Genomic DNA, 11,124 nt, shown 5'->3' with positions numbered 1-11,124 from the left:
TGGCAGTCATAAAATTGTGTCATTTCGTCATTCGAGAAATAAAACTGGATTAGGAAAAAAAAATTGTTCTTACTTTAAAATAAGTTTTAAATACCAAATAAAAATTGTTTTGATGTTCCACGAAGAGTTCTAAAAAAACGCATTAGTTTAATATTTGATTGAGATTGATATATTGAAACACCGAAAACTTTTTTTCATTTTGCTTTATTATATTGTTATTCATTTTCATTACAAAAAGAAAAAAATTGTGCTGGTATATTTTGCAAAATATTCATATTTGAAATTTAAACGAGATATCCCCAAAATCCTCAAAAAAGTGTCTTAGTTTAATCTCACTTTACGGTAATTATTCCCTCCAATCGTTGAATTCTTAGATGGAATTGTGCGTCTACATTTCTACCAGGCATTACTATTCCATTAAACATCATATAAAAAACCGGTTATCTTAATACTTTTTAATGCAAAAATTTTACCTAAAGGCTTTGGAACACGCCGGAATTAAAGATCAGAGTATTTAATTTGTAAAAAAATTGCTCGTTTCTTATTTCAATCAGCTCCAAAATACAAAAAGATTATATATTTAATAGTTTAAAAGTGTTTTTAGGGCAATCCGAAATATCTTTTCTCAAATGATTTGCTCTGTAAAACTAGTACTGAAAGAATCTAATTCCATCTAAATTCTAAAAGATTCTATTCTAGAATTCTATTGCTAATTCATCTTTACCTAATAGGATTAAGAAATAGAAATAAAAGATTCAAATCAGCAAAAATCGAAAACACTTAAGATGGAACGTGCGCAGAATAAGCATTGATTTTCTAGTCTCGCATCTAAATTCCTTGTCTTTCGAAAAAACTGATTTTCTTAACTTTTGCATAATACATATTTATTTTACAGCTTTTATTTTAAGTTATTGCTCCATAAAAATAAAAACGATTCATTAGACTATCCATGCACTTCTATTTATTTTGAAATTTAAAATAGGAATTGTTATTACATATATTAGTTTTTTTTTGGAGAAAAAAATAATGCCCTTCTGTAAGAAGTTAGAGGTAATATTTAAATCAATTTGTTTAGTTCAGATGAGTAAAGTTTATATTTTGAAAATTAAATATAGTTAAAAATGTTCCTATTTTGAAAGTTCCTTTTTTTTCATAATAAAATTATGAGCAATAGTAAAATTATTTTTATTGCTTATAAGATTACAAGTTAGTATTTAAATTTCAACTAATTGAATCAGAGCTTTATATAGTATGCTCTTATTTTACAATTATTATCTAATTTAGTCACTTATTCATTACTTATCTTATACGACATAAAATTCGGTAATTATAAACAAAAACTTTAAAAAAAATCTGTCTCTTAATTTGGACTTTGTTTATGTAGATGCAATATAAAAAATTATTAAATTGCATACAATGGGAGTAAAATATTACTCAACTACTTTTGCAGCATAATATTCTAAACTGCATTTAAGCTATTGCAAAAGATGTTGCACGAGGACTATCTTTAATGTATATTTGTAAGGCCCCTATCAAAATAGAAGAAATTACATCCTACCCCTGTAAGAGACAAAAAAGGTAACCCAAATTTGTCAGAAAATACTAAAAGAGAAGCTTACATTTTGCTGGACATAACCTAAATTTTTTCTAGCTTTAGCTTCTCGAAATCTCCATAGATTTTTCCGGAATTTAACCTTTTTTATAGTTTATAATTCTTTATTCGCAGCGGTGACATGTTAGATTTAAAAAGTATTATTATTTTCTCTTTCAGTTAAAATATAATTTGTAGCCCTTATTGTGAATTCAGATTTAATTTCAGTTTAAACAGTATTTTTACAAATATTAAAGATAGTAATCACGGAACATCCTTTATGTAACACATAATAGCTAAATACAATTTGTGAATTATAATGAATATCATAAAAGACCCCCGGAGCCTCAAAGGATTGAGCACTTGCCTTTTTTCGCTTTTCATCTTTAATTAATTCTAATGGGTACACCGAAGATTTATTACTATTATTAGTAAATATATCCTTTTTCTCGTTTTCTTGATGGCACAGGAAAACTACTCAAAAATTACCAAGAGGTAAGTAACAAAAATATATTTAAATCGTTAACATGATCAATACGATACAATGGTAGACATTACTACTAGTACTTATTTGTAGATGTTCTTGCTTTTGACAAAATCTTTGTTTGCAGTTACGGTTACAATCTAATGATAAACTCCTCCATCTATCGGTGGTTCAATAACAAGTATTTCTACACCTTCAAACTTCAGCAGATTCGAATCCTAGCATAAGCTGCTCGATGCGAAATCTACTCCCGGCTGGCTCGCACTGCTCACAGTGCGGGCATTACATATCTTAAGTAGTAGGCTAGAATCCTCTTGCCGTCAGGCTAACCGAAAGAAGTTTTTGTGCTTTTCCTCTACATGTGACGCAAATGCTGATTACTTTAGTCAAAATGTCCTCCTCGAAAGCTAGTTTATCGCAATGCTTAATACAGAAGTTCCCTTGTCTCCTAGGTTAGATTCAAAATTACAAGTTTGCGAAGTTCATTGATAGTATGCAGTTGTTGTTGACGTATGCCTGTTTAGGCACAAGGGGTGCAATTGTTCTTGTTTTCCAGTGGCACCATCTATGGCCAAGAATTCGACTTCTGCCACACCATAAGTCACACCCGTTTATAGGGCGGACCCATTCATACATCCATTCATTCATCCACAGATCGTAATTTTGACCTAAATCAGAGAACGATCGATCTCCAATCCAGTACACCCAGACGTATTGATTTGTTATGGGAACATGGAGGACTTTTGCGACTCGACAGATTTAACGTGCATCAGTCACTTTACCACACGGGGAGTCTTCGGCCGGCAGGGTTCGAACCCACGAGCTCGTGGACATGGGTCCAGCGCCCTACCGACCAGGCTATCCCGGCCTATTGATAGTAGTAAACTCAGAATTGGAACTTCTAGTCAACTCCAATGATAAAATAAAATTAAATCGCTTAAATAAACCGTAGAGTTCTGAGAACATGATCTACTTCTTGCCTTCCATTAACTCTGCAAATTATTTTACCAGATTCTAATAATGAACAATCCTTTGCAAAAATATTTTACTATATCATATTTATGATTGGGAGATACTTCCCTTTAAAATATTTGTGATATAATAAACTATCAACGAAAATTACCTAATGATGTTTAACATATACTTAATTTTATATTAAAAATAAAAAGCACAGAATATACACGAGGTTCTTTTAAACAAGTTTAGACGTTAATGCTAAGTTATCCGTAAGTTTAGGAAGTAATAAACTATTAAGGATGTGTTTAATAACGTAGCATCCAAATATTCAGTAACAAGAATATAAATTAAAAGTACCTTTAAAGATGTTAATTGCAGTTCATAAATCTGGCTTATTCCTACTTCAAGTGTGAAGAAATAATAAATTTCTGTTGAAGGAAGGGAATATCTTTTGAAGTGTTCTTCTGAGTAATTAGAATATTTACGCTAAGCGGAGTAATTAACGTGAAAATTAATATCACCAGAGATTCACAGTGAGCACTGCATTAGACTTCGGATTATAGGAGACATGATTAATTTAGCTAAATATTTTAGTATTCACAAGGGAAGATGCTGACATCCAGCAAGAGTTCTAAAATTAAAACTGATTCATATTTTAGAACAATACCGTAAGTATGACAGGTGTTTATTAAGGATACATTGTTAAAGTGAAAATTGGAAGCAACGTGAGATAATTTTCGCTAAATATTATTTTGCATACTATACTCCATTATGTAAAAGTAGCTCATAAAATTTGATAAAATAGTTACTTTAATTAGTTAAAACTATGGCTAAGCAATTTTTTTCAATCATTTGAAATTTGTTAGCATCTGAAAAAAATACAATTTTATTAATCGCGCATGATTTTGTAAGCAATTGTTTTCCAAAATTATTTCACACTAAACATAAAACACAACAATGTTACAATATCTTATTAAGCAAGAAATCTGTGGTTAATAAGATTCGTTCTTCGATAAGATAAGATAAGATAAGATAAGATAAGATAAGATAAGAGATTTCTCAATATCTTAAAAATTTCAAAATGTTCCTTAAACAACTAGAAAAAAGGCACTATAGAACTAATATATAAATGTATAAATAATACTAATATAATACTAATGTATAAATTCATATATTCGGCCCTAAATTGATATTTCAATTACAACTGAGATAGAACAGCTATACAATTTAAAACGCTATAAACTCAGTAAAAAAGCAATTTACAATATGCTATGGTCAGTACTGGAGGTCCAATTGTTTCAAACATTTGAAGGATCCGTGTAGCCATTGTCCGGTAAAAATTAAATATTTTACCCAGTCGTTTCTGGGTACTCAGCAAAAGTTTTAATTCTTACCTGACTGGTTTTGGGTACCGGTTGGGTATAATAACATTAATGCAAAATGAAAAATTTTATAATTTTCTATCGAACAAATTTTTATGAGGTATAATTCAAGAGCCATGGTGGCTCAGAGATAGAGCGCTCGCACTCCAATGAGGTGAACCCAGGTTCAAATCCTAGCGTTGGCTTGTCGAAACGAATTCGAATCCCGGCAGTGTTGTTATAAAATATCCTCAGTGGTAGACGGATAGAGAGTTAGAATCTCCTTGCAGTCGCAATAACCGTGGGAAAAATTCGTGTTTCCATGTGACGTAAATGTGGGTTAATAACATCAAAATTCCATTATAAAAGCTAGTTTGTCCCAATGCTTGATCTAAGAGCTCTCTTATCTTTTGAATTAGGCTCAATTACAAGGCTCCGGAGCTGTTTGTTCGGTTATAAAATGAAATAAAACATAGTTCAAGGAAATTTATTGTGCACCTATATAAATAAAATGATGTGTTTTTATTTTTAGATTTTGTTAAAATGAATTTTAAACAAATGCTTTTAAGGGAATTTGAATTTGTTCAGATGTGGAATGTTTAAAGTAAAAATTTGTTAAGAATTGGAGACATATACTAATAGTGGACTTTAATTAATTAAATTTTCAATAGAATTTGTTAGTGTAACTTCTGCTAAACGGAGGATATTTTTAAAATATTTATAAAAAGTACGTTATATTCAATAAAAAATTATTATATTCAATTAACTATCAAGGTTTAATTTTTAATAATACAATAAATATAAACGTAATTTACTTACATTGAAGAACAAAAGAAAAAACAATCTCCTATTCATTTATATATTCGGTGAGAAATTTTAACTCATGTCCAATTATAAAGAGAAGATTAATAAAGCAATATTGTAGTCATATTATTGCTATAATTCAATATCAGTATCACAATAGTTCTGATAGATAAAGTAACTCCGTGTTCATCTCAGATAGATAAAGTAACTCCAGATTTGCTTTTATAAACAACTTTATTTATGAAACTGGCACGAATTTGAGTTATATGGAGAAAAAAACCATGGTTAACTGGATGGAAAGAAAACTAAAGTGGTTTTATTGAGCTATAACGAGTTAGAAACACGCGTTTAAGTAAAAAATTGGTTTAAATGAATTAAATGAATAACATTATTCATGTCTGCTTCTTTTCAATATTTAACATAAAAATCTTGTATTCATCAAATGTTTCCAAATGAGATATTCATCGAGTTATGGAGAAGTGAAATTGTTTTTCCATTTCTAAAATAAAAAGTTCCATCAAAAAATTCATTTGTCAATTTTTGTTAAAACAGTTGTCTCAGCTCAAACATTTGCTTTTATTTACTAAAATATTAATCTTCAATGATATTTAAATTAGTAATAACATTAGAATAATTAGTGTGCTATTTATCAGAAAATATTCATATTCGGTATTCAACTGTTGCCAATTATACTTTTATAAAATTCTAACCCTGCAAATCTTAACAACAAAAATATATTTTGGAATTTACTGGCTTGCTAAAAGCGAACTTAGTGTAAGAGTTACACGTATCACACACACACGTATTACACTCAGCGCACACGTATCGCATTTTTCTGCAGTTATCTGTGAGTTTTATTCTTTGTGATTATTTTTAACTTTAAAAAATATGAAGGAAATTCTTTTATTCTAATTTTATATCTATGTAATTATGATATTAATTTAGTTGAAATAATTTCCAGCATTAGATTTCTTAATTTTTTTTGTCCTCTTCTTATGCGGACACTTTAGCGAACATTAGTCCATCTTAACAAGTTTTCTCTGGGTTTTAAATCTGTCCAAAAGTAAAGTATATTTCGCCTAAACAGGTTATTCTAGATATTATTATAAAATAGATATAATACACATATTTCAAAAACGCATATATGAAAGCATATACGCATAATTTTAAGGTTACTCTAAATATGGATGGGTTGGACACTCATCAATAGAATAAAAAAAGGACACTTTACTAAAATTCATTACTTCGTCTAGTTAAGTATTACCTTTCAAATCCTCTCCTATGCGTTAGCGAACTTAAAAACTTGTACAGTGTTTGTTTTTTCCCCTTTATTAGATCCATCCTTTGTATATGTTGTTACGGCATTCCAATTTTGCTAACAGTGTTTCAAACAAAAACAAAGAATTATTTGTAGAGTAGTGTCCAACTACTTTTCTAGCGGCATGACACAGTTGAAATGCAAAACCACATCTTAGATACGCTACTTTTCGGTGAATATTTCTTTTTCTTTTGACATTTAATAAATTTTCAGCAGATAAGCTTTTTTAAGATCAGAAACTACCATTGAAGAAACAGAAGTGTGATTTGCAGAAAATGCCTTTTTTTTTGAGCGAACTAAGTACGAATATTTAAAATATTCATGCATATTCTTTATAAAAGTATGTAGATTTAATTTTCAGTGCTTAGTGAAGTAGGTTATTCATTATAAACGTAAGCATTTTTCGGCATTAAATTAATCTATTTTAGAATATATTTATAAAGTAAAATGAAATTGATCGAAAATGCCCCTGCAATTTCCATTGTAAGGATTCTGCTCGTTGTCTAGATAAAAGTTGCTGCATCAAAGGGTTAAGGATAAAAGTTTATGCAAAACTTGAACACCTTATAGAAACAACCTTTTGATGGGAAGTAAATAGTTATTAAATAAGCAAGCTGTTACAGTTGGAAGGATTTCTCATCCATAAGAGAACGTGTGTTTGGAAAATTTACTTAGAAAATTGACTTTGTAACTTACTCTTTAGTGTCCATTCACGTGGATGAAGTTCCAACAGGAAATGGAGGCGATTGTTTAAAATACAAAGATGTAGCGAGACTAAATATCTTTATTCTGCCATAGAAATCTATTGAGTAACAAAATACTGTGACTATTTTAGTAGAATTATTAAAGTTTCTTACTTCTCAAAACAGAACTGTAACAAACAGGATGAAAAATTTTCCAAACTAATGTGTAAAATATTTCGAATTAATAAGATGTTATGCAATTTCTTATCTTATACATGTATTTTTTTATAATTCTTGTTAAATATCAATACAAAAAGTATAGAAATTGTAAACAAGAACGTATATAATAAGCAGGAGGTAAAAAAAATTTTTGAGAAGAAGCTGTTTTATTTACCAATGGAATAGAAATATTTGAATTTACAATATTACAATGTAGTAGGTTTCAATTTTTACACCCGCCTTCCTCAACAGTTATTTATGAGATATTATTAGGCTTAAATGCTTTTTCTATGCTTAAATATGAATTGTTTATAACCAGTGTTTAGATTTTTCGTTATAAGTTTTAATTTTAAGAATATTCTGTTAAAAGTTATGAAGTACTTCACTTATATGTTGCAAATAAGAACAGAAACAAACATCAATGATTTCTTCTTCTAAATTATGATGCGAGATTGTTTTCAGAAAGTAAGTTCCGACTTCAAAACAATCACAAAATTTTTCTAAAAAAATTCTACACTCAATTCTTAACATGCTTTTCTGCTATTTTTACATAATGTCCATATTTATTTTTAAGCATTAGGCATAACATTCTACAAGCGTTTGTCTACCTAAATCATTTGTAAGTCTGTCGACAGTCAGAATAATCAGTATTGCTATGTTTTATACTATCTTCTATCTGCGGTGTCTTGCCACTGGGAATCTCCTTTGGGTTGCGAAACGACCGCTCCAAGAGTGGATTATACGGCAAAATGTTAGTGTGTCAACATCCAAAAGATCGGATCGGACATTGGGTGTAAATAGCGCAAATCAATTTTTAGGCAATAGATGCCGCTAGACGGTACTCGTTGTCGGAGAAACTCAATGAAAGTACTCGAAGGTACTCGTCTGAAGGTACGCGTTGCCTTCTGACCTTGACACGTTTGTTCCTTGATGTCGAAAATCAAATATCTGGCGGTATTTAATAGCTGGTGGGATAATTGATTACTTAAAACATTTTGAACTGATACTGTACGCTGCGACAATAACATAGCGAATGGACTGAATATTGGAAATGTGTGTCCACGCAAGTCTTAATATTTGCACGACATTTGATAGAATACGACCTTATTTTCTAAATAACTTCAAACTAAAGGGTAACATCACAAAAAAATAAATTGAGCAGTTCATTTATCAAAAAGTAAAATTATTGCTCGTTTTTTTAATTTTAAAAGATCATTTAAATATTATATATAATATACATTTAGTATTTAATTTACACATTTCTGCTTATGCTTTAATGTCAAAAAAATTTCTGCCTATTTGAAGACAGTCTAAAACTCATTTTTTAAACCGACGCTGATAAATTTCGTCTTAAACAGAGCCTACTCCACTATTATTTTTATAAAATATCAGTTCAAATTATCACGCAACCATATTTTATAAAAAATATTCTTGTCTTGATCTTTATTAAAAATTGGTTGAAATTATTTTATGGGAGAATATCCATAAGTAAGAGCAATATATTATTTTGGTAAAAACTGTGACATAAATTTAAATGTCATTATTAAATATTCGAAGTTAAAAATTATTTTCAAAGCATTTAATTATTTAAAAACAAAGTAATTCAACTTACCCTTAAACTTTTCGCTTTTCTGACCAATATTTACAGGTTTAATTATAGTTTTGCTGTGAAACTTTTTTTGAAATATTATAATTTAAGTGGTTAAATCTCTAATAATTCCTTTTTAATTGAAGAAAAGTGTCTAGAATCTTTACTTTTTATAAGTTGAAAAGAATAATTAAGATTAATTGCTTCCTCCAAACTATGTTTCAACTTTTTCAAACAAAAAATAAACATGTTAATTATCTTAAAACTGAAATCTTTAATAAGTTTCTGATTGGTGAAACAAATTTTTTTCTCTTATAAAAGTCAATTTCAGTCTTTAAATAAATAATTGCAACTTTAAAATATTTTAAGGAACTTTGGTTTAGTTTTATTGAAAGTAAAATCCATTGCTATGAAAAGCATATTAAAATTCTTTTTGTTTATTTATTTAAATTATATCTTGTTAAACTTATTTCTTTGATAATACCCATAATGTACATTTTAAAAAAAATTCCATATCATGAGACATCAGTTTGACACATTTTACGGAATTAATTTTTTTTAATTTCTTCAGCAAATTTTTTCATTATATGCATATTTAGGATGTTCCATAGTGTCTACCCTTGTCATAAATTTTCAGAATTCCTGTTAAGGAAGAAATCGCAAATACAAACAAAATATAAACTGAATGCATTTTTCAATCAAGAAAAAAATTCTGAAAATTTAAAACAAGAATGTGCGAAGAAAGACGAAATAAGGATAAGAATAAAGAAAGAAGAAAAAACGAAGAAGAGGAACAAAGAAAGGCGAAAATAAAAAAAATAAAAAAAGAAGAGTTGTTTGATTACAATGAGAAATTGAGTTAGACGGAAGATATTCGTAGAAACACATTCAACTTTAACCATAATGTTTTTTATATTTCTAATTTTGTTTCATCATTGATATTTTGACCTATTTTAATAACGTCCATCTTAAAATAATATTTTGCGACCTCTAATGTGTGTATTAGTTTCATTTTTAACGAATAATATGAAAACTTTCTAGTTGCAGTGGCAATTAGGGAATATGAAAAGACAATAAGAAAAGACTTGAACAATAATGGCTCAGTTGCTAAGCTCGGGAGATCTCGTTGTATAGGACTGGTGTTCGAATCTCAGTGGCAACCTCGCACCGACCCAGTTTCGAATAAATAGGTACCAGCCTGTCAGAGAAGTAAATTAGGCCTGTGCGCAATGCTGACCGCAATGCCACAATCATGATTCTCTGACTCACAATGGGCTGTTGCAGGTATGTTTTTCTTCTTTTTAATAAATAAACTTAATTTATAAATTGAAAGATACAGTTTAAAAGTTAATAAATTACTTAAAAATGCAATGTGAGGCCAAGCATGCTAATAAAATCTTAAAAAATCAAAAGAAAAAATGCTTCTGCAAAAAAAAATTATGACCCTAATTTTCTTGCAATAAGGAATTTTTTTCACAATTATTAAAAAATAAAAATAAACTGATCTGAACAAATGAAGTCGCGATTTAAAGAACTAACTAGCAAGAATTATTTTTTTACTTGAACATGTATTTAAAAAAGTATTTATAAAATATCGTTTAAATTGAGTTAAATTTTAAAATGAAACACTAATTGCCTGAAAATCAAACTTTTATACAGCTAATTTCATGAAACTTTAAAATATTTTATATTTAAAAAATAAATTGAAACTTTACTATCGTAAAATTTTAAAAGTAAGATATAAAACATTGAACCTTATAATTACTACTTTTTGAAAATATTTTTAACATAAGTTATAATTTGTATATGTTTAGTCTTTGAACGGGCTTTTGTTATTTTTTTATAAAGATGAAGAATTCCCAGTTTATGACCTATCTGTTATTTTCCCATTTCTCTATTGAATTGAATAAAATAATTTACGAAATTTAAGAAACAGCAACTTCTCTATGAGCCTGCAGAAAAAAAGTATTAAATATTCCATGCATCAAGTTTCAAGTTTACATGATTTCGGAATTTTCCAAAAATCCATTTAATAAAAAGTTTATCTTAATGCGTTGCAAGAATTTATAATAAAATTTTTAAAGAGAGCAGATGAAATATTATTAGGCTTAAATGCTTT

The sequence above is a fragment of the Parasteatoda tepidariorum genome, chromosome 8 (genome assembly GCF_043381705.1).
Source record: "Parasteatoda tepidariorum isolate YZ-2023 chromosome 8, CAS_Ptep_4.0, whole genome shotgun sequence".
In the NCBI taxonomy this organism is placed as follows: Eukaryota; Metazoa; Arthropoda; class Arachnida; order Araneae; family Theridiidae; genus Parasteatoda; species Parasteatoda tepidariorum.
This window is presented reverse-complemented; position numbering follows the sequence as displayed.